The 25,634-nt window shown below is 37.0% G+C and overlaps 1 protein-coding gene across 1 annotated transcript in view; it reads right to left on the minus strand.

Moving 5' to 3' along the window:
* Nucleotides 1-14,313, minus strand: part of LOC124598929 (lysosomal alpha-mannosidase-like) — a 258,417-nt gene extending 244,104 nt beyond the window's left edge. Inside the window, exon 1 of the mRNA XM_047136036.1 lies at nt 14,207-14,313. The gene's annotated coding sequence lies outside the window, so the exon portion shown is untranslated. The remainder of the gene's footprint in view (nt 1-14,206) is intronic.
* Between the last annotated feature and the right edge of the window lie 11,321 nt (nt 14,314-25,634).

A 25,634-nucleotide genomic window follows, 5' to 3' on the forward strand; every position in this document is an offset into this window, starting at 1 on the left:
TAATGTTATTGTAAAAGAACTTAAAGACAATTACCAGAGTGCTGATGTAAGATATACAAGTAGGAGTATGTGGATTGATGAAATTCTCAGTAATAGTGATAATGTTGTCTGCGTTAATTTAAAGAAAGTGTGCCAAAGCAATGAAAATGGTAAGAACAACAATGATTTTGAGGGCTTTCGTTTTGAAGGGGTAGAAGATGACCTGTCATCTGTATGAGGATGTTAAGACTGATAAATGTACTGAAGTTTGTTGTCTGTTCATTAAGGTCAACGTAGGATCATGCAAAGCCAGGAGTCTTGTTGATATAGGCAGCCAAATTTCAGGAGTATCTGAATCTTTAAGTAAAAACCTAAAACATAATGAGAACTATGTAGAATTATCAGTAATTTGAGTCTGGATTAAAGGAGCAACTGGGAAACAGTGAAATGGTTAAAAGTCAGGCTTTAATAACTCTTACAACTGATGGAGAGCTTTTACACAAGGATGTTTAATTATTCAAAATCTCTGTGAAGATTTTATCCTTGGCATGACATGGACAGTCAGTGTGAATGCAGGTTTTGATTGGGGAGGGCAAAAGTTGATAGGCAGTGCAACTGATGGAGATTGTATTTGTACTTTTTTTTTATAAAGTCAACTATATCTTATAAGGAGGATAAAATAAATAGCATATAATGTTTAAAAGACAATGGATTTGTAATCAAAGATATGCCAGGATTAGATGCAGATAAAGCAGAATTTAAAGAACTCGTAGAGACTAAGATTTCAGAAGCAAAGGGTTAATTGATAATCAGAAACAAGTGTTGGAACCAATGTTATGGGAGTATAGTGATGTGTATAGTAATATTCCAGGTAGAGTGAGAGGACCTCTGTGTACTTTGCAACTAAACCCACATCAACCATTTTTTATAAAGCCATATTGCATACCTATAGCCAACAGAGCTGCAGTTGAGAAAGAGTTGCGTAAGATGGAAGTGTGTGATAATCATTGAAAGAAGTGTTAGCCCATATAAGAACCCACTAGTCATCGTTTCTAAAAGAGATGGGGGAGAGGGATTGATTCTCAATTCTAGGCATTTGAACAAGTATTTGCACAGAGAAACAATATCACTCTTAAAACATTGATGAACTTTTATACGAATTGAAAGATATTCATATTATTTCTAGTTTGTATTTAACTTCTGGACTTCATCAGGTATCTTTAGCTCCAGAATCATGTAACAATACTGCCTTTCTTTACAGTGGTTGATGTTACCCATACTGTGCAGTACCTTTTGGTCTGATGTCACCAGTAACTGAGTTTATAAGTGCATTAGATTATGTACTTCACTTGATCAAGATCTGGTAGGAGAACGTGATGTTTATGCGGATGACATTTTTGTAAATGAACAGAGTTGAGAAGAGCATTTGAGGTTGTTGAAGTAGGTAAGTGAAAAATTTAGACAAGGAGATGTGACTCTGAAACTCGAAAAATGTAAATTTGCTGTTTCTGAACTAAAATTCTTAGGTCACATAATACTCGGGAAGAAATCTTGGTAGATCATGATGAAATTAAAGCAATCTCAGATTTTCCAGTGCTACACAGTAGAAAGCAACTGAAATCTTTTTATGATTTACGTGAATTTTATCGAAAATTTGTGTGTTGACAAAGCTTGAATGCATCCTATTTAAGCAAATTACTTAAAAAGAATACTAATTGGGTCTAGGCCCAAGAATGTCAGCAAGCATTTGAAAACATTAGGAAAGCACTGAATAATGAAAATTTGTCACACAGACCAGACTTTAGCCTACCAATTTGTTTACACGCATATAGTAGTGATAATGTTTTGGGAGCAGAACTATTTCAGGAAAAAGAAGGTAATGGGGAAAACATATATGACACAATTGCCTTTGCAAGTAGCATGCTGTTAAAACATGAGAAATCTTACATGGTTACAGAAAAGGAACTGTTAGCTGTTTACTTGGCATGTACTAAATTCAGCACCTATTTGTTGGGGCATAAAGTTATTGTATATTCAGACCACAAAGCACTAAGTTACCTACAGGAATGTAGACTATATCCTAATAGTCTTACCAGATGGATAATGTATTTACAACAATTTGATTATGAGATTAAATATATTAAAGGTGCAGACAATGTTGTTCCACATGCTTTATCAAGGATACCATCAGGTGGAAGTGATGAAAATTTTTGTCAAAATGAGGCAGAAGAGTTTAAAATCAGATATATGAAGGGTATACTTGATGAGAAAATTATTAGAGCAATGTGTAACAAAATTAGAAGGAACCAAAACTGTGATCCACACTGGAGGACAGTAAAGAATTGTTTAGGCAAAATATGTTATGAAGTATACAAAGGAATACTTTTCAGGAGAACAGATGTGGATTCTGAAGACTGAAAGTTATATTGGCCAGAGGAAGAAGCTGGAAAGTTGATTAAGTATATACTTGAGAGCTATGGAATCTATGGCACTCAAAAATGTACACAAAAGCTGCAAGAAAATGTTTATTTCTATAACATGGCTATAAATGTTAGGAAAGAAGTGTCTACTTGTGATAGGTGTCAGAGAGTCAAGATAAGTAACAGAACTTGTCATCGTGAGATGCAAAACATGACACCGGAGATGTAGTTGCTGTGGATTTTTATGGAAGTTCACCAAAAAGTAAAAATGGTTGTTGTTATATTTTTGCTGTGGTTGATGTTTTCTCTAGGTATATAAAATTATATTCTGTCAGGAGAGCTACGAGTAATGAGATTTTATTCATTTATTTATCTGGTTCTGTTGATTATGTATTATACAACCAGTGTACAAGTAATATAGGACAAGTCAATTGATACAATACACTAGTACAAGAACATTTATACATCAGTTCCACAGCCATTTGTTTATTTACCAAGAACAATTATTTGAATGCAGTATTAAAGGCTGCCTTATGCCAAAAACAGTTTAAATGACTGTTTAAAATAGTAGAATAAGAGATAGTGCATATTTTTATGCTGCCGAATATATATAAGCTGGTAAATTTGCTTCATGTCATGGTTTGGACTGAATACAAATTTTAACTGCATTCCTTAAGAAGAGGTTTAAGTGAATGCCCAAGAGTGTGGGATACATGGGAGTTCACATTTTCTCATAATGACATAGATAAATCTACATTTTATCACCACAATTTCAGTTAAACTGCAAGTAACAACATCACACTTTATCTTTAAGGGAGTGCTTTTCTTAGACAGTTTCCTCCACTCTTATACCTCATAACTCTAAGTATCCATTCATTTTATAGAAAGTTTGTTTGATGAGAAATAATTTTAGTTTCCTTTTGAAAACCTGTACATTATTTATTTCCTTTTTTATATTGATAGGGAGCTTATTGAAGACCTTTATAGCTGACTCAGTAACTCCCCTATGTACTTTAGTGAGAGTTGCAGAGCCTTGGTGAAATTTTTTCTCCTGTCTTGGTTGTGGATGTCACAATTTTTCTGAAACAATTCTCTACTGTTGGCTACAAACAACATCAGTGAGTATATATACTGACTGAGAGATTTGAAGAGGCCTCTGCAAGATGCCCCATTAGGGACCCCACATATTAGTCTCACTGCTCGTTTTTGTATTCTGAATACTTTTTCAACATCTGCAGCATTTCCCCAGCAGATTATGCCATAGGAGAGAACAGAATGGAAATACGCAAAATATGACAACAACATTATTTCTCTGTCCACTAATTGATGGAGAGCTCTTAGTGCAAAGCACAATGAGCTACGTTTCTTGACCTGCTGATCAGTTTGTTCTTTCCATCTTCGGTGTCTGTCTATCTGGATACCTAGGAATTTTGTATGTGTGGTTACATTAATTATGTGATTGTTAACAAGTATTTCAGGAACTATATTTTTTTATTTTTTATCAAATCTGTGTCATATTGGTTTTTGAAAGATTTAAGGTTAGGCTATTCGCAGTGAACCATTTGTGTCTTGAGTAGAGACTGTCATGGCTGTATGCTGCATTGTGAAGTTGGGTGCTTTTACAAGGATACTTGTATCATTGGCAAACATTACTAATTTTGCTCTGTTAGTAATTATGATTGGTAGATCATTAATGTAAATTAGGAAAATTAGTGGCCCAAGAATCGAGCCCTGTGGGACTCCATACTTTATACTTTCCCACCCTGATTTTAATGCTGTACCTGTCCCCCTTAAGACAACCCTTTGCTTGTCTGTAAGTATGAGTCTATCCAAGTCAAAGATTTGTCTTTAATGCCATAATGTGGAAGCTTTTTTATGAGTGTGTTGTGATCTACACAATCAAATGCGTTGGTAAGGTGACAAAGTATTCCCATTTGATACCTTTTGTAATTTAGTTAATCTAAAATTTCATCTGTTACGTTAAATATAGCTCTGTCTGTGGAGGAGCCCTTGCAAAAGCCGAACTGTGTAGGAGGCAGTAAGCCATTTTCTGTAGTGTGACTATAAATCCTATCATACACTATTCACTCAAATACCTTTGAGAACACTGGCAGCAAAGAGATGGGCCGATAGTTGGATATTTCATCCCTTGCTCCACTTTTGTGGATTGGCATCACTACTGCATGTTTTGATCTATCTGGGAACACACCAGTTTCCATAGATTGGTTGCACAAATAGCACAATATACAACTGATTAAGTCTGCACATGATTTTAAAATCCTACTTGATATGCCATCGTATCCACAGGAATCTGAATTTTTGAGTAATTTTATGTTTTTGTTTTACTTTCTTTAGAAGTTGTACTTCTGAAATGAAGTGCTACTTTAGATGTTTTTTGCACATGGTTAAGTAGTTCAATAGCTTCTGTGTGAGACTGTTTATTATGGTTCACTGTTGTTTTTTTTTCAGCTATAGTGAGAAAAAAATTGTTGAAATCTGAGGCTGCAACTTTGTGGTTATTATTGTCAGGTTTTATGTTCCTATTTGTCTCACTTTTTATGATGTGCCATATGGTTTTTATTTTATTGTTTGAGTTGCTAATTTTTTGTACATAGTGCAACTGTTTGGCCTTCTTGATTACACTTGTTAGAATTTTACAGTATTTCTTGTAATGTAACTTTACTGCTGGGTCTGTACTAGTCCTCTGTTGTACATACAGATCTCTCTTTTTGTTACATGATATTTTTATCCCAGTAGTTAGCCACTCTTTCCTTTTACTACAGGCTGGTTTGATTTTAATCTATCTTTGGGGGAAAGAAGCTTCAAAATGTTTAAGGAATAAGTTCAGGAAAGAGTTGAACTTCTCATTCACTGTGTCAGCCTGGTATACTTCCTCTCATTGTTCGTGGCATAAACTATTTCTGAACAAGCAAGTACATTCAGAATTTATTGTTGTAATATGTTTAACTTGGCTACAATGGCCATGTGTTGTTTTTCTGCTGGCAAGTTTTAGGGTTGTCATGACCATCATGATCAGATAGACCATTTGTTACTGCCCGTGTCATCACTTCATTGTAATTTGTGGGATCTAGGAACAGACAATAAAAATGCAGTAAATGAAGTAGGCAAAAAGGAATACAAATGTCTCAAAAATGAGATCGACAGGAAGTGCAAAATGGCTAAGCAGGGATGGCTAGAGGACAAATGTAAGGATGTAGAGGCTTATCTCACTAGGGGTAAGATAGATACTGCCTACAGGAAAATTAGAGACCTTTGGAGAAAAGAGAACCACTTGTATGAATATCAAGAGCTCAGATGGAAACTCAGTTCTAAGCAAAGAAGGGAAAGCAGAAAGGTGGAAGGAGTATATAGAGGGTCTATACAAGGGCAATGTACTTGAGGACAATTCTACGTTGTCATCAGTAATTGATTTGTTAGGGTGCCGCCCAGGGTGGTCTTCATCTTCAACATCTTCTTGACCCTCTTTGAAACATTTACATCACTCGTAAACTCTTGTACTACTCAGAGAAGATGTGCCATAAGTCACAGTCAACGTTTTGAATGTGGTGTTGCACCCTATTTCATTCTTCATGCAATATTTAATACAGGTTCCTGGAGCCATCTTTTTTGAAAGTAAAAATTCACTGAGCACTCAAAAACAGATACAACCTTTTTGGGTGTCAACAATAAACAAATATTAAAAACAGCTAAAAATACACACACACATGAGGAACATATCTACCAACAAGATAAAAAAAAGGTTTTGGAAATTGGATGTATAAAAGCTCACAAAATTAAAAATTTCTTGTTGCTCTTTGATCACATCATATATATCCCTATGCACTGTTGCAAGGCTGTGTTGTAGCTACAAGTAGGTATGTTGTTGTTGTTGTTGTTGTTGTTGTTGTTGTTGTTGTTGTCTTCAGTCCTGAGACTGGTTTGATGCAGCTCTCCATGCTACTCTATCCTGTGCAAGCTTCTTCATCTCCCAGTACCTACTGCAACCTACATCCTTCTGAATCTGCTTTGTGTATTCATCTCTTGGTCTATCTCTACGATTTTTACCCTCCACGCTGCCCTCCAATGCTAAATTTGTGATCCCTTGATGCCTCACAACATGTCCTACCAACCAGTCCCTGGTTCGTGTCAAGTTGGGCCACAAACTCCTCTTCTCCCCAATTCTATTCAATACCTCCTGACTAGTTATGTGATCTACCCACCTAATCTTCAGCATTCTTCTGTAGCACCACATTTCAAAAGCTTCTATTCTCTTCTTGTCCAAACTATTTATCGTCCATGTTTCATTTCCGTACATGGCTACACTCCATACAAATACTTTCAGAAATGACTTCCTGACACTTAAATCTACACTCGATGTTAACAAATTTCTCTTCTTCAGAAATGCATTCCTTGCCATTGTCAGTCTACATTTTATATCCTATCTACTTCAACCATCATCAGTTATTTTGCTCCCCAAATAGCAAAACTCCTTTACTACTTTAAGTGTCTCATTTCCTAATCTAATTCCCTCAGCACCACCCGACTTAATTCGACTACATTCCATTATCCTCGTTTTGCTTTTGTTGATGTTTATCTTATATCCTCCTTTCAAGACACTGTCCATTCCGTTCAGCTGCTCTTCCAAGTCCTTTGCTGTCTCTGACAGAATTACAATGTCATCGGCGAACCTCAACGTTTTTATTTCTTCTCCATGGACTTTAATACCTACTCCGAATTTTTCTTATCTTTCCTTTACTGCTTGCTCAATATACAGATTGATAGCAGTAGGTATAGCAGATACTAAATTGTTATCCATTATTGTTACAATCATTAGGAATATGACCTTGTGATTGTCATTACATACTGTGCAGATCTTCAATAAGATGTGAGTAAAACATTACCTCAGACACTTTCTTCAGGCTGTTCTTTTCATATTTTCACTAGTGTATTCAGAGAAACAATGTATGGTGACATGTATGCAATTTATTGAGAAACTAGATCATTTTTATAACATGATTCTGACACCTGCAAAAGAATACTTAGTTAGAGGAACAGGTGGCGAGATGAAGAAAAATATGCACATCCAGAGTTGACAGTGCAATGTCTTGCTCATTATATGTTCAAAATGAATGTTAAAGAATGGCAACTGGATAACACTGTGATGGCATGTACCTTCATTCAATACAGATAATAGTGCTGCAATGTGCAGAGTGCTGGATTAGAATGTTCAGTGATGAGGGTTTGATTCTCTGTGTAGGAGCATATGATCTTCGTTCTGTTACATCCAATAATACTGCTATATATATGTACCCTACAACCACAAGTGCAGTATTTTTAAGACTGAATGTAACAAATACTCATTAGACAAGTAAGAAATATTCATCAAGAGTGACGATCAGTTAAGCCAAAACTTTCTGTTAATAGTAAAGTAAAGAATGTGGCACTCAACCTGTGAACAGGTTTCTGACCGGACAGTAGGTAGCGTGTAGCCTTTTGTTCTCTATGGGACTATGAAGTCGAGGATAGTGTGTCCATTGTCCCAGCTGCCTTTTACTGGCAAGAAATATCCCTAGTGTTCAATCTGTTAGTACAGTGAGTGGATTTGGGACCATCCTAGAGGGACTCTGAACAAGGAAATGCCGCGGGACAGAACTGAGGACCGCAAGAGCCATAGTCTAGCATTCTACCCACTAGATCATCATGGACACAAAAATTATCTGTTACAAAAGGAAGGTAGATACAGGGTTTAACACCCCATCAACAGTGTGGTCATTACAAGCACAGCACAAGTTTGGATTATGAAAGATTGTCTTCAAAGACATCATCCCAGCACTTGCTCGAAGTTCTTTAGAGAAATCATGGAAAACTTAAATCTTGACAGCTGAATAGAGATTTGAACCATTATCCTCCCAAAAGCAAGTCAAGTATGCTAAGTACTGCACCACCTCACTCAGCAGTGTTACAGGACAAAATACACACAAAACCTATGGGTGTAGATATTTCAAAAATCTTTAGTATTTAAATAACTAAAAATTACTTGTCATACATAAAAAAGGCAGTACAAGTACCCCAATGCAATATGTCAGCAACCTGCTAAAATATTCTGCATACAGTATCAGTGATAGTATGTCTTTCACAAAACACAAGTTGTCTTCAGAGAAGATGCTCAAAGTGACCTCCCTGCACCTACAAACATTTGGAGACTAGGATTATAGTGCTCATCTGAACAAAAAAAAAAATGGAGGAGTGTAGTGTTTTGTAAGAGAACAGGCTGTATGCTTAAAGGCAAAATACATATTTAAAACTCTTTTTAAAGTTGTACTCTTATTTCTAGATTAGTATTAAGCACTTCTACAAGTTTTGTACAACGTTTTCTGTAATTGCTGCATAATGATTGACAGGCCAGATACCTCACAATGCAGAATAAAATTAAAAAATGAAAACAAATATCCCTACTCTCGGAAGCAAGAACTCCACATTGATCATTCTACCTCAACACTCAACCAACATCACCAATTGGGCAGTGCTATTTTACCATCTTCAATAAAGATTTCTGTCATCCGTGTCATTACAGTGCTGCTAAACTGCCGTTCTTTGATGTCCATTTTCAACCAAAAATATGTTCATGCCAAAATTTTGTTAAAGATCTTGGCTTTGCTAGCTTGCAAGAAACCACGTTTTGAAGTTGGAGTGCTATGTGAATTCTGCTTCAGTCTGTGTAAAGAGAAGTGGCTTGAGTTGCTACATACTTGAGTGAATTGTGTATGTATTCTTCATAAATAGTGGAAAAGTGAATTTTAAACTGCTTCAGGGAAGAAATCCCATGATTTTTTTTTTAATAATTTATAAAATTACAAGAACTAGCTTTCACGAGTTTAATACAAACATGTTTTGGAACTGTCTAAAACACTCTTTCAATAAGTATAGTGAATGTAAGATTGCATTAATGACTTGCTGATTATCCAATCCACAGTCATTTTAAAATTGTGGGAATTGAATAGCAATAAACCACAATACATGATCCCATTAGAAGGATAGCCTACTCATGTATTTTCCAGAAATTTACAGTAAAATTAAACAAGTTTCCCAATAGTGTTGTAGAAAAAGAGCATCATCCTGTCATTTCCACTTAATTCATGAAGCATTTCTGTAACACTTTCATGTTGATCGAAACTGTTGGTAAAAAATATAGTAACACACATCTGGAATTATTCCTATAACTCTCATGAGCTCAATCTCAGCTACCCCCCTGTCCCACACCCATTTTCACTCTGTCCCACATCCTGCACCCATAGCCTCTTTATCACAGTCTCCTGCTCCTCTGCTCTGCCGCCTCCTTCCAGTCATCTCCTCCACATCATCATCATCATCGTGCACTGCACTAACTCACGAGTGCTGGTGTGATGCATTCCTGTCATGTGCACCTGTGTGTGCCTATCCCCACACATTCCTACCTCGCACACCTGCTATCACCCTCAGAGCGCACAGCCATCCTTCACCCAAAGAAATAGAATCCATCATAACGTCCTTGAAATCAAAGCATTCTAGTGGTTATGGTAACATATCAAATAAGTTAATAAAAGAGTGTTCATGTGAGCTTAGACATATCTTAAGGTATTTGTGTAATCAGTTACTTGTCACAGGAACATTCCTGGACTGGCTTAAATATGCTGAAGTTATACCTCTTCACAAGAAGGGGGACAAAGAAATGCCATCAAATTTCCGACTGATCTCACTTTTGCCAGCTTTTTCAAAAATCTTTGAAAAGGCTATGTTCAAGCATCTACTTAAGCACCTTAGTGAAAATAACATACTGTCAAAGTAACAGTTTGGGTTTCTTAAGGGTTCTGATATTGAGAAAGCTATTTATACTTACAGCAAAAATGTCCTTAATTAATTGGACAACAAATTAGAGGCAACTGGCATATTCTGTGACCTGTCAAAGGCGTTTGACTGTGTGAATCACAGCATTATTTTAAGCAAATTAAAATATTATGGTGTCACTAGTAGTGCTGCAAAGTGTTTTCAGTCATATGTTACTAGTAGAAAACAAAGGGTGTCATTACGTAACACTTCAGCGGTAGGCAATCAGACATCATCTGACTGGGAAGAAATTACATGTGGTGTTCCATACTAGGTCCACTACTGTTTCTTGTGTATATTAATGACCTGTCATCTGTTACATTACCAGATGCCAAGTTTGTCTTATTTGCAGATGATTTGAACATTGCAATAGCAGTTAATCAAATTTTTACTGACATTAATAAGTGGTTCATAACTAATTCATTGTCATTAAACTTTGAAAAGACCCACTATATGCAGTTCAGAACTTCCAAGAGATTTCCTTCTGGTGTGTGTATAAAATATGATGACATGGAAAGAGGAGAAGTTGAGAGTGTAAAATTCTTGGGATTACAACTTGATAATAAATTCAGTTAGGAGCAACATACTAACGAACTGCTAAAGCGCCTAAACAAGTTTGTGTTTGCAATGCGAATGATGTCAGACATAGAGGATAAAATATAAAAAAAGCCTTGCATATTTTGCTTATTTTCACTCCATTATGTCATATGGTATGATATTTTGGGGTAACTCCATATACAGGGAAAAACTTTTTAGAGTACAGAAGCGTATAATAAGAGTAATGAGTAGTGTAAATCCAAGAACATCATGTCGAAACCTATTCAAAGAACTGGGCATATTAACCACAGCTTATCAGTATATTTATTCCTTAATGAAGTTTGTTGTAAATAATACATCTCTTTTTCCAACTAACTGTTTAGTACAGAATATCAATGCTAGGAATAAGAAAAAATATACATAAAGATTTAAAATCACTTACTCTTGCCCAGAAAGGAGTCCAGTGTTCAGCAACACATATTTTCAATAAGTTACCAGCAACCATTAAGAGTTACGTTTCAGACAAGGCACAATTTAAATATAATTTAAAAGATTTTTTGGTGGCCAACTCCTATTCCATCCATGACTTTCTCAAGTGCAGTAGACCATTTTAATGACAATTTATTATACTTTAATTTTTGACAATACTTGGTTAATAATAATAATAATAATAATAATATTTATTCAACATCGAATAATCAAATACAATCCCTAGAAAAAAGGCAAACTAAGTAGTTCCAGAGCAGAGGACTTCTATGGTCTGTCAAACTTTGTCATAAAGAAGATATCAAGTGATCTTTTGTCCCCTCTAACCACTCTCATTAACCGTATATTACAGCAAGGGATTTTCCCTGACTGTTTGAAAATAGCAGTAACCATTCCCATATTTAAGAAAGGAGATACATCAAATCCACTATCGCCCTACCTCATTAATCCCAATAATATCTAAAATAATCGAAGACTGTGTTCACCAACAAATGAATCACTATTTTGAGAGGAATAACTTGTTAAGTAACTCACAGTATGGATTCAGGTCTAAACTATTCACAGTTAAAGCGGTTGAAAATATTGTTAGTGATATATATGATGGCTTTGAAAATAAATTAATCTCTTGTGCTGCTCTCCTAGACCTGAGTAAAGCATTTGACACTGTATCTCATAGTACTTTGATCATGAAATTAAAACACTACAGAATGGAACAGGACACCCTGATGTATAGTAGGTTTATCTCCTAGGGATACATGCAGGGAACATTTAAAAAAACTTAACATCATGACAGTTCCTTGTTTGTACATCTATTATTGCTTATTACACGTAAAAGAAAACATAGCTCGATATCCCCTTAGGTCATTTGTCCACACCCATAATACAAGACAAAACCACACAATTGATCTGCCATACTCTAGACTGTCCAAGATACATAATAGTTATAAATATGTAGGCCTCGAACTGTTTAACACGCTCCCTAAAATTGTACAAACAGTATCTAAAAATAAATTTAAGACAACATTGGGTCAATGGCTCAAAGGCAAAGCATTTTACTCAGTTGATGAATATAAAGATTGTAATATGACAGATTTGCTGTTTTAACATAGAGAAAGGTACCTGTGCCTGTAGTAGGGCCTAAATTTGGAAACACAATATCTAACATATAGGCATAATAGACCTATTTCGAGTGCTCTATATTTGTATCAATATCTTAGGATAATGACATAGTGTTATCAACATGTATATGATAATGACATAATGTCATCAACATGAATACTCCCCACTTAATATAAATTTGTATAATGTTTTCTTTTTTATTGTAAAATTAACAATATATTAAATGTGTGCTATTGTACTACACTAACATTCATAGGAGTTATATATACATTGTTATAAGAATATACTGTAATTGAACTCATTGATGAAGCCCATTGTATAAGAAAATACTGAATGGCTAATAAAGACTCTTATACTCTTATACAGTTTCAGGACATCATACAGATTATTCTTCTGAATGCGTCAGTTTATAAATTACAAACTAAAGATTTGTTTGTATTAATAAATTTTACATTTTGATGGATTTTACATTTGGTAGTATACAATCACAATATTACAAATTTTGTTTTTATCAACATTGTATTAGTTGTAGGTTACTTGAAACTATGAGCTTGACATACTTATGAAGCACTTTTCATACAGATGTAATACTCGTCTAGGGAATAAAAAGGGTTTTCAATTAGAATTCTTTTTATCTGATCTTTTAATTTGTTAGTAGGGAGGTTGGCATTGGCTAGCTTCAGCCCAGCATGAAGTGCATTTTTTTTCGTATAAAGCTGTTCTGTGGCTATTTACATGGTATCTGAACTTTTGCCTTGTATCGTACTGGTGCAGGTCACAGTTGAAATTTGGATTTATTGTTTTCACATGCAATATGTATACACCTATAATGGTAAGCACACCTAATTGTGGGAACAGATTCCGACATGATTCTCGAGGTTTGGCACCACAAATAATTCTGATAACTTTTTTCTGTATTATTAATAATGTACTTAGGTTGGCTTGAGTTGTTGCACTCCATATTTCTACAGCAGTTGTAACAGCCAAGTAACTATCTACTGTGTGAATGATGGATGTATGGAAAGCAGATGTAAGTCTTAAGTCTGTAAATAGTGGAAGTTTAATTTTAAATCTTGTACATAATCTGACTGATCTTAACTGAGGATCACTGAAATGAATAATTTACTTTAATTTTTGACAATACTTGGTTGTAATAGCCAAGAAGCTAGCAAATGTCTGAATTATGGATTTAATGAAAGCAGATGTAAGTATTAAACCTGTAAACATTAGAAGTTTAAATTCAATTCATGTACATAATTTTACTGTTTATTGACTGAGGAGCAACTCAGCAAATTAATTGCTGATAATTAATTGCAAATAAAGCAAATTAATGAAACTCAAGTTTTTCTATTTACATTTTTGTAATGTGTTTATCTGACATGTTCCACACCCAGGAGGATTCCCTCTTTTATGGGCCTATGGAATGAATGAATAATTAATCTAATCTAATCCCCAATGCTCTTTTCAACTTCCTGCCTACTTTCTCCACTCTCCCACTCCACCTGACATAACCTCTCAGTCTAGTCTATCTGCAGAATTGCAGTCCCAAGACTGTGTACTCATCTGGCACATCTCTACTTTTCAGTGAATCATTACCATTACTCCTACATTATGTTCACTATGTACTTTAAAACAGGTAAATAAGTTCAGTTTTGAGCAGGCAATATAGATCCTTTGTCACACTAGTACCAGCTACATAAATCCAACTATATGTACCAGATTTTCTCTCAGAGTGCAGGCATTAAAACGTAGACCAATAAAAATAGCAATTAAGCATTTCTGAAAGAGGCAAATATACTTACATCATATCCACATGATGCCTCCTTAATTGATTTATGGTATGGAAAAGCTTGGTAAACTGTGGGCAGAGTAATAAGCACTGCACACAGAACAGTCCTACACAGCACCATGTTTTCTGTAGACTGCAGTGAGAATAGTTCATGACTGTATCACTTTATTTGTTTCTACTAATCCTTTACACAATAAGATAAATTAGCTTATAAGACTCCCTAAGCTTAAAAAATGATCCTTCATATATACATTATCATGAACTGTCAACTGTAATGTTATCAGGTGGACTTGAAAGAATGACAGTGATGAATAGCTCTGATAATAAGGAAGTAAGATTTTGAAGGAGGACATATTTTTCACCTTCAGTGTATCCAGTATTCCAACTGATTATATATTGGGTATTGTAGCTGTATTTATTCACTTTTAACTCACAAAAGACAAGCATATATTGATAATTTATACTTTAATAAATAGATATAACAGTGTCCAACATCACATTGTCTTCTAGTCGTACTATAGGCAGTAGTGAATTGGTGCATTGTAAAAAAAACGAAATCATAATTTTAAGGCACATTCTATAACAGGCAATAGTACATTCATTTTTATATTATTTTTTATCATTTCCTTGCCTAATACTATGTTGCTTAACTAAGATGAAATCAGCTGGACCAAAGTTTCATGCTCTCAGTTGTTTCCAAAACAGGTCTCAAAATAGCTACAATAAGTAGATCAATTTATTGACTTATCTTAAAACAGTGTCCCCACCTCACTCAGTGCAACATACCATTCATTTGAAAAGAAAGATCACCACCACTGTATTCAACACAATGATTCATCTTCCAAACGCAGTTACCAAATTATTTTCTAGATGAATTTTTTGATAATGGGAGATCATTACCCCAAATTTGCATGAATTATGTATTTTCTAAATTCTTTGTTAGGTAAATGGTGCATTATAACTAAGTTCATAGGATTTGATGGACATAATACAAGGAATACATGAAAAAGAGGCACAATGAAATAAAATGCCTGTATGGAAATATTGGCTGGGAGACCCCACCTTGGGTTGTTCAGCTGCCTAATGCAGGTCTGTTTATTTGATGCACTTTAGTGACTTACACAACAATGATGATGAAATTATGATGAAGAGAACACAATGCTCAGATCCAAAAAAGACAAAATCTCCCACGAAGCCAGGAACCGAAGCAGAGTCTCCCTGATCTAGAGACAGCAATGGTAACCACATGATCATGAACTGGCGGCAATAAAGTACAGTATGAGATCATAATGTTCTTATCTGGACTGAACGTTGAGATCAAATGTGACTGTTAATGTTTGTTCTTCATTTTTCCCCACATCCTTAACTGAGATGTTGTGAGTGCTGAGTTTGGTTATGACTGTTGTCTTCCAAGAAGATGTTCAAAGTAACCTCCCTGCATCTACAAACATTTAGGGATTAGTAGATTCATTTTCCTGTGAACAAAAAACTATAGAGAAATGTAGTGTGGGATAAGAGAACAGAGTGTAATCTTAAAGGCAGAATGCATCTTTAAAAGTTTAATAAAAAATGTACTCTTATTTCTGTGTTATTACTAAGTATTCGTACAAGTTTTACACGTCATTTTCTCTAATTGTTGCAATGTAATGATTGGCAAGCCAGAAACCATACAATGAAGAATAAAGTTGAAAAAAAAAAATACTGTACCCCTACTCTTGTAAACAACCACTCCACCTTGACCATTGTAGCCCAACATTCAACCGACATCACTAATTGGACAGTGCTTCTTTACCATCTTGAATAAAAATTCTTGTCATCCACGGGATTACTGTGTTTCTAAACTGACATTCTTTGATGCCCATTTTCAACCAAAAATATACTCAGGACAAAATTTTGTTACAGATCTTCGTTTTGTCACTATGCAATAAATATTATTTTGAAGTCAGAGTATGTGAATTCTGCTTCAGCCTATGCAAAGAAAACTGACTTCAGTTGCTACATGCTTGTGTGAATTGTGCATTTCTTCCTCATACATGGTGAAAATGTGATCTCTAAAATACTTAAAGGAAGAAATCCCATGACTGTTTTTTATAATTCATAAAATTACAAAAATGGCTCTGAGCACTATGCGACTTAACTTCTGAGGTCATCAGTCACCTAGAACTTATAACTAATTAAACCTAACTAACCTAAAGACATCACACACATCCATGCCCGAGGCAGGATTCAAACCTGCGACCATAGCGGTTGCTCGGTTCCAGACTGGAGCGCCTAGAACCGCCCGGCCACTCCAGCCGGCCATAAAATTACAAACACTAATTTTCTGAACTAAATATAAAAATGTTTTGGAACTGCCAAAAACACAGCTTCCATAAGGATAGTGAATATAAGACTGAACTCCTGATTTGCAGATTATCTTATCTACAGTCATGCTAAAGTCAAGTGAATCGAATATCAGCAAACCTCGTCATATGATGCCATTAGAAGGATACTCTGCTATGCATCTTCCAGAAATTTACAATAAAATCAAACAATGAGAAGTGTAGGATGGAATAACAACAATAATAGGGAAAGCGTAGATTGCTTACTCACCACATAGAGAAGACACTGAGTCACAAATAAGCACAATGAGAAGGATTGGTCTAAGATCTTAACATTTTAAGATAAAGTCTTTCTTCCAAAATAGAAAACACACAAACAAAAGGCATATTTAATTGATCCATGCTTTTACAGTCTGACAGAGTACCTAGAAACCAAGCAACAAAAATAAGGATGCATTATGAATATTCTACTTTGTATGTTGCATCTAATGTTTGTTGTATATATGATCCTTTGCTAAATTACTTCAATATCCAGTCCTTAGGAATGCAATACAAACTGTATTTTATCTTGTAAAGGCCTAACCATGTCCAATATCCTTGTATACATTCTATACATGTAGTATTTGAAAGACTAAATAAATAAATAAATTCACACAAGCATAACTCATACATACCTGGTAACTGTCTCCAGGCAGGGCCTGATTGCATCTCAGGTGAACAGCAATCTCCTGCAGTGGGTGGTGGTTTAAGGAGGAGGCAAGGTATGGGGAGGGGGAGGGATAACCCTGTAGTGGTGGAGGAAGATTGTGTGCTGCCTGTGGCAGGGTGCAGCGATGTGGTTTGGGGCCCAGAAAGGGGATAAGAGCAGAAGGGAGAGTAGAGAGAAAGGAAGTGAAGGGACTAATGTCCTGGAAAGGGAGCTGGGAAGGGGACAGGCAAGTAGAGGACAGGGCTAATGGAGGTTGAGGCAAGAAGGTTATGGGAACAAAGCAAGAGCACCCATACCTGGGAACATTGGGGGGGGGGGGGGGACATCCTGCCCCCTCCCCCCACTCTCTGGAAAAGGAAAAAAAATATATTGCAGTCAGATTTTTTTTCAATAAAATGGTTTTAAAAAAACACCATGAAGAAATTATCTGAATTGGACGGAAATCTGTGGATGTGTACATATACAGACAAACAGACGATTACAATTTCAGAAAAATTTGGTTCACAAATTGAGCATATTAATAACTCACTGGTCCACCTGTGACTCTTATGGAAGTAGTTATTTAGCTTCCCATTGATTGACAGAGTTGTTTGATGTCTTCCCAAGGGATATTATGCCAAATCTTATCTTGGCCAGCAAGGTCACTGGATCTCTTCCCAAATGAAAAATCTCAGGATGCACAAATTGGACAGAATTTGGCATGATCTCCCTCAGAAGGAAGTTGAACATCAATCAACACGAAGCCAAATAACAGCTTACAAAAGGACCACAGGTGGCCCAACAGGTTATTGGCTTGCTGAGTTTGTGAAGTTCTTTCTCTTGAATAAACAGTCCAATTTTTCTGACATCGCAATTATTTTTTTGTCTGGACATGTACATCATACCTATTGATTTCTGTCCTATTTGGATAATTCCTTCATGGTGCATATTTTTCTATCTTAGGGTGTATTAAAAATACCCATATCCGCAAGATCTAGGACTCCCCCCCCCCCTACAAACTATCATATGGATGCCCTTGGAACAAAGGATATATTGTAAGGAGAGTACCTAATTGTGCAGTTCAGAAAAGCTAGTTTTGGCATGAAGAAGCCAGATGGAATAAGCTGTAAGCACATCATGCTGGGCAGCATGTTCAGCAACTGGGTAGTCCAGCTGTCTCTTGACCACCACAGTTCGGTGGTGGCCATTCACGCACACAGTCAGCCCATGTACACACAGAAATCAGCACAATGGTTACAGCTTAATTTCTAGAGCACACTGCTGCTTTTGCAGGTAGCCCTGCCTTCAATGGGGTAGGAGATGCCTGTGACAGAACTGGGGTGTGCGGTAGTCGTAAGATGTATGAGAAAGTTCTCTCATCTAGGTCTATTTCAGGGATATGAGCCATGAAGCAAGGGGTTGGGAGCAGGAGTGAAAAATTGATGTATAAAGATATTCGAGGTTCTGTTGGTGGCAGAATACCAATGGGGGAGAGGTGGGGAGGATAGTGAGGAGAATATTCCTCATTTTAGGGCACTTTGGGAGGTAGTTGAAACTCTGACAGAGAATGTGATGCAGTTGCTCCAGTCCTGGGTGGCACAGAAGCATGAAAGGAGTGCTCCTTTGTGTCAGACAGTGGCTATGTAGAATGTGGTAGTGAAGCTTCTACATTATGTTGGTTCATTTCAGGGTTGCTACCCACTTTTAAGTTTCTGAACAGCGCCACTTATGTTTCTGTGCTCCTATAAATTCAAACTGAGGGAAAGATGATCAGCTGGATAATATGCTGGCAGCCACAGTGATACTTCAATATTAAATTACCATATCTGAATTTTATTTCATATGTAAATCATTTTCTGCATTACCTAGATACATATTAAGAGTTTAATTTGATACAGAAAAGCAATCGTCACGTATCTGCATTGTCACTCTATGATTTCCTTGTTCCATCCCTCTGATTGTCTGCCTGGAAGCATGTCTGTTGTCTGTATTTCGACTTAGGGTAAGTTTCACTGAGTGTAGGGACAACTAAGCCAGCTTTTGTGTGTAGCAAAGGGGAACTTTTCTGGGTTAGACACTGGCAAGTGATGATCTGTCACTTTTGTTAAGTTGGCACAGGTGGCATATGCATACTGTCTGTGTGCCAGCTTCCAGTCCACAGTGTGGGTGACTAGCAAGCAGCCTCACTCAGCTGGAAATCATCAAAGAGGTAACATCTAGTTTAGCCCTTAGTGCTGTAATTTTGTGAATGTGTAACTTTCAGTTTAACTGAGTCCTTAATTCATTTCTTAGGTTTCAGCAATTACATAATTAGGAGGGCATAATAAGGAGGGCTATGCGTGAAACGTTCATTGAATTCGAAAGTAAAATTCTATGTACCGACTTGACAGAAAATCCTAGGAAGTTCTGGTCTTACGTTAAATCAGTAAGTGGCTCGAAACAGCATATCCAGACACTACGGGATGATGATGCCACTGAAACAGAGGATGACACGCGTAAAGCTGAAATACTAAACACCTTTTTCCAAAGCTGTTTCACAGAGGAAGACCGCACTGCAGTTCCTTCTCTAAATCCTCGCACAAACGAAAAAATGGCTGACATCGAAATAAGTGTCCAAGGAATAGAAAAGCAACTGGAATCACTCAATAGAGGAAAGTCCACTGGACCTGACGGGATACCAATTCGATTCTACACAGAGTACGCGAAAGAACTTGCCCCCCTTCTAACAGCCGTGTACCGCAAGTCTCTAGAGGAACGGAGGGTTCCAAATGATTGGAAAAGAGCACAGATAGTCCCAGTCTTCAAGAAGGGTCGTCGAGCAGATGCGCAAAACTATAGACCTATATCTCTTACGTCGATCTCTTGTAGAATTTTAGAACATGTTTTTTGCTCGCGTATCATGTCATTTCTGGAAACCCAGAATCTACTATGTAGGAATCAACATGGATTCCGGAAACAGCGATCGTGTGAGACCCAACTCGCCTTATTTGTTCATGAGACCCAGAAAATATTAGATACAGGCTCCCAGGTAGATGCTATTTTTCTTGACTTCCGGAAGGCGTTCGATACAGTTCCGCACTGTCGCCTGATAAACAAAGTAAGAGCCTACGGAATATCAGACCAGCTGTGTGGCTGGATTGAAGAGTTTTTAGCAAACAGAACACAGCATGTTGTTATCAATGGAGAGACGTCTACAGACGTTAAAGTAACCTCTGGCGTGCCACAGGGGAGTGTTATGGGACCATTGCTTTTCGCAATATATATAAATGACTTAGTAGATAATGTCGGAAGTTCCATGCGGCTTTTCGCGGATGATGCTGTAGTATACAGAGAAGTTGCTGCATTAGAAAATTGTAGCGAAATACAGGAAGATCTGCAGCGGATAGGCACTTGGTGCAGGGAGTGGCAACTGACCCTTAACATAGACAAATGTAATGTATTGCGAATACATAGAAAGAAGGATCCTTTATTGTATGATTATATGATAGCGGAACAAACACTGGTAGCAGTTACTTCTGTAAAATATCTGGGAGTATGCGTACGGAACGATTTGAAGTGGAATGATCATATAAAATTAATTGTTGGTAAGGCGGGTACCAGGTTGAGATTAATTGGGAGAGTGCTTAGAAAATGTAGTCCATCAACAAAGGAGGTGGCTTACAAAACACTCGTTCGACCTATACTTGAGTATTGCTCATCAGTGTGGGATCCGTACCAGGTCGGGTTGACGGAGGAGATAGAAAAGATCCAAAGAAGAGCGGCGCGTTTCGTCACCGGGTTATTTGGTAACCATGATAGCGTTACGGAGATGTTTAATAAACTCAAGTGGCAGACTCTGCAAGAGAGGCGCTCTGCATCGCGGTGTAGCTTGCTGTCCAGGTTTCGAGAGGGTGCGTTTCTGGATGAGGTATCAAATATATTGCTTCCCCCTACTTATACCTCCCGAGGAGATCACGAATGTAAAATTAGAGAGATTAGAGCGCGCACGGAGGCTTTCAGACAGTCGTTCTTCCCGCGAACCATACGCGACTGGAACAGGAAAGGGAGGTAATGACAGTGGCACGTAAAGTGCCCTCCGCCACACACCGTTGGGTGGCTTGCGGAGTATCAATGTAGATGTAGATTCCAGGCGCATTGCGTAGGCAGAAACTGAGAACAATTTTGTGATTTTTGGAATTTTTAGCAGTGTTTTCTTTGTTCTCTATAATTTTGTGAGTGTGGGGCATGAGGGCACAGAGATTTATGAACATGACTAGATTCCTGAATAAATTGTGTAACTGATAATGAGCAGTGCTTACAGTTTTAACATTCAGTTGTTATATTAAAAAAAGCCCCTGTGTTTTGTGCACATCTGAGTGAGATTTTTCTTTGTGCATGGTTGGTAGCCATTATCACATGTTGTTTTGGGAGACTGCCCTTTAATGTTCTATGATAGCAAATGAACCAGTTTTTCTTGCTTAAAGAACTACTCATGCTTTATTGTTTGATTTTTGTGATCTTTTGTGTCATGAATTTTTTTCATATTTTATCAATTTTTGCACAGAGCATGACTTAATCATAGCTAACACTTCGTTCAAGAATCATAAAAGAAGCTTGTATACATGGAAGAAGCCTGGAGATACTGGAAGGTGTCAGATAGATTATATAATGGTAAGACTGAGAGTTAGGAACCAGGTTTTAAATTGTAAGACATTTCCAGGGGCAGATGTGGACTCTGTCCACAATCTATTGGTTATGAACTGTAGATTAAAACTGAAGAAACTGCAAAAGGTGGGAATTTAAGGAGATGGGACCTGGATAAATTGAAAGACCTCTCTGGATAAATTGAAAGAACGAGAGGTTGTAGAGTGTTTCAGGGAGAGCATTAGGGAACAACTGACAAGAATGGGGGAAAGAAATACAGCAGAAGAAGAATGGGTAGCTTCGAGAGATGAAATAGTGAAAGCAGCAGAGGATCAAGTAGGTAAAAAGACGAGGGCTAATAGAATTTCTCAGGTAACAGAAGAGATATTGAATTTAATTAATGAAAGGAGAAAATACAACAATGCAGTAAATGAAGCAGGCAAAAAGGAAAACAAACGTCTCAAAAATGAGATCGACAGGAAGTGCAAAATGGCTAAGCAGGGATGGCTAGAGGACAAATGTAAGGATGTAGAGGCTTATTTAACTAGGGGTAAGACAGATACTGCCTACAGGAAAATTGAAGAGATCTTTGGAGAAAAAAGAACCACTTGCATGAATATCAAGAGCTCAGATGGAAACCCAATTCTAAGCAAACGAGGGAAAGCAGAAAGGTGGAAGGAGTACACACAGGATCTACACAAGCGCGATGTTCTTGAGGATAATATTATGGAAATGGAAGAGGAGGTAGGAGAAGATGAAATGGGAGATATGATACTGTGTGAAGAGTTGAAAGACCTAAGTCGAAATAAGGCCCCGGCAGTAGACAACATTCCATTAGAGCTACTGATAGCCTTGGGAGAGCCAGCCCTGACAAAACTCTACCATATGGTGAGCAAGATGTATGAGACAGGCGAAATACCCTCAGACTTCAAGAAGAATATAATAATTCCAATCCCAAAGAAAGCAGGTGGTGACAGATGTGAAAATTACCGAACTATCAGTTTAATAAGTCACAGCTGCAAAATACTAACAAGAATTCTTTACAGACGAATGGAAAAACTGGTAGAAGCTGACCTTGGGGAAGATCAGTTTGGATTCCTTAGAAATGTTGAGGCAGTACTGACCCTATGACTTATCTTAGAGAATAGATTAAGGAAAGGCAAGCCTACGTTTCTAGCATTTGTAGACTTAAAGAAAGCTTTTGACAATGTTGATTGGAATACTCTCTTTCATATTCTGAAGGTGGCAGGGGTAAAATACAGGGAGCGAAAGGCTATTTACAATTTGTACAGAAACCAGATGGCAGTTATAAGAGTCGAGGGGCATGAAGGGGAAGCAGTGGTCGGGAAGGGAATGAGACAGGGTTGTGCCTATCCTCGATGTTATTCAATCTGTATATTGAGCAAGCAGTAAAGGAAACAAAAGAAAAATTCAGAGTAGGAATTAAAATCCATGGAGAAGAAATAAAAACTTTGAGGATCGCCGATGACATTGTAATTCTGTCAGAGACAGCAAAGGACTTGAAAGAGCAGTTGAACGGAATGGGCAGTGTCTTGAAACGAGGATACAAGATGAACATCATGAAAAGCAAAACGAGGATAATGGAATGTAGTTGAATTAAGTCGGATGGTGCTGAGGGAATTAGATTAGGAAATGAGACACTGAAAGTAGTAAATGAGTTTTGCTATTTGGGGAGCAAAATAACTGATGATGGTCGAAGTAGAGAGGATATAAAATGTAGAATGGCAATGGCAAGGAAAGCGTTTCTGAAGAAGAGAAATTTGTTAACATCGAGTATAGATTTAAGTGTCAGGAACTCGTTTCTGACAGTATTTGTATGGAGTGTAGCCATGTATGGAAGTGAAACGTGGACGATAAATAGTTTGGACAAGAAGAGAAAAGAAGCTTTCGAAATGTGTTTCTACAGAAGAATGCTGAAGATTAGATGGTAGATCACATAACTAATGAGGAGGTATTGAATAGAATTGGGGAGAAGAGAAATGTGTGGCACAACTTGACTAGAAGAAGGTATCAGTAGGTAGGACATATTCTGAGGCATCATGGGATCACCAATTTAGTATTGGAGGGCAGCGTGGAGGGTAAAAATTGTAGAGGAAGACCAAGAGATGAATACACTAATCAGATTCAGAAGGATGTAGGTTGCAGTAGGTACTGGGAGATGAAGAAGCTTGCACAGAATAGAGTAGCATGGAGAGCTGCATCAAACCTGTCTCTGGACTGAAGACAACAACAACACCAATTATTTTATAGTGCATAGCCACAGGATTACTAATGATTTTTGGTGGGTCCTACATTTTGGAAGAATTCTTCACCTGACATAGTTCCTATTAATTGTTCTTAATTGCAAATGCATGTGTTTGTGTGTGTGTGTGCACGTTTGTGTATGTGTGTCTACTGCTGACAAAGGCCTTAATGGCCAAAAGCTATAATTGTGTGAATCTTTTTGTTGTGCCTATCGCGACTCAGCATCTCCACTATATGGTGAGTAGCAACTTTCCTTCTCTGGTATTGTTACATTCCATCCTGGATTTTCCATTGTTTGAAATAAAACATTTATGTAGCTTTACATAGAACACTGTCATCTGTCCATTTATCAGAAAAGTCAACACCAGTTCAATGCAAACATCAGTGTTATGCAGAGTTCACATCTTTTGAATTCAAATATTCTGAATAATTTATGGAAGGAATGGAAAGTAAGATAGTCATTTACTTGGTTTTTGAAGTTCTGGGAATTAACAATTTCCTGCCTTATAACTACTGACAGACTAATACAACTTTTCAAACATAATATAAATCTCTACTCAGAGCCCTAGAAAGGGTTGTACAGTCTATATGGAAATTAGATTTGCTTCTAATATTGTGGTTGTGAATTGCACAGTTGATGCTAAACTAACTTGTATTACTAATCTAAAATACCATTACAGAGTACATATATTGGCACATAAGATTCAGAATCTTAATGTCCCTGAAGAGACTTCCGCAAATGGTCACATATCAACATTTGATCATAATCTTACAATATGATTCTGTAGAATAGATTCTTCCTTTCACTTTAAAAAATTGTGCCACAAAGCGGCATTCAGCGAAAGTGTGCTAGCATCCTGTCTGCAGTGCAACAATGAGAGAAACTTGTAAGTACAAGGCAGGCAGAACTGAGTTTATTGGTTAGCCTTCCATATGCAGGTGCTATCTCAGATTGTTATCCATATGGATACCTAGAAACTTCGCACAACTTTATATCAGAAACTTGCCTATATACATTTGTTTATAGGCCTAATTCTCGTAACGTTTTTGGAGAATCAAAGTTAAAGTATCTCGTTTAATTGTCCTTTTTTTCATTCCATCGAGTGAAATATATAATAAATAGCGTATACCTTCGTTGTTTTAATACAGATCTCAGAAAAACAGCGGAATTTTAAATCAGAAACTTGCTTATATACATTTGTGAATAGGCTTAATTCTTGTAACGTCTTTTTTGATTTTCGGTAATTTAATTGATTTATTCTAGCTAAAGTATTATTTTTGCCATGAGTGAGAAGTGCCTGACTTGCCGTAGAATTGTTAGTTCCGGGGTTTGGTGTGATGGATGCAGTAGTTTTTTTCACTGGGGGGACTGCAGTGGCGTGGGTGTTGGGAAAGTGGATCAGGCTCATCAGTGGTTATGTAGGATTTGCAGCAGAGATAGGAAGATAGTGGAACAGGAGGGGAAAATTGCTGCCCTTCAGGCTGAGCTAGATCAGGCTAGGGAAGATCTGGACAGGTTAAGGAGGGAGAAGGACAAAGAGAGG

Source organism: Schistocerca americana, chromosome 1, assembly GCF_021461395.2.
Source record: "Schistocerca americana isolate TAMUIC-IGC-003095 chromosome 1, iqSchAmer2.1, whole genome shotgun sequence".
Classification (NCBI taxonomy): Eukaryota; Metazoa; Arthropoda; class Insecta; order Orthoptera; family Acrididae; genus Schistocerca; species Schistocerca americana.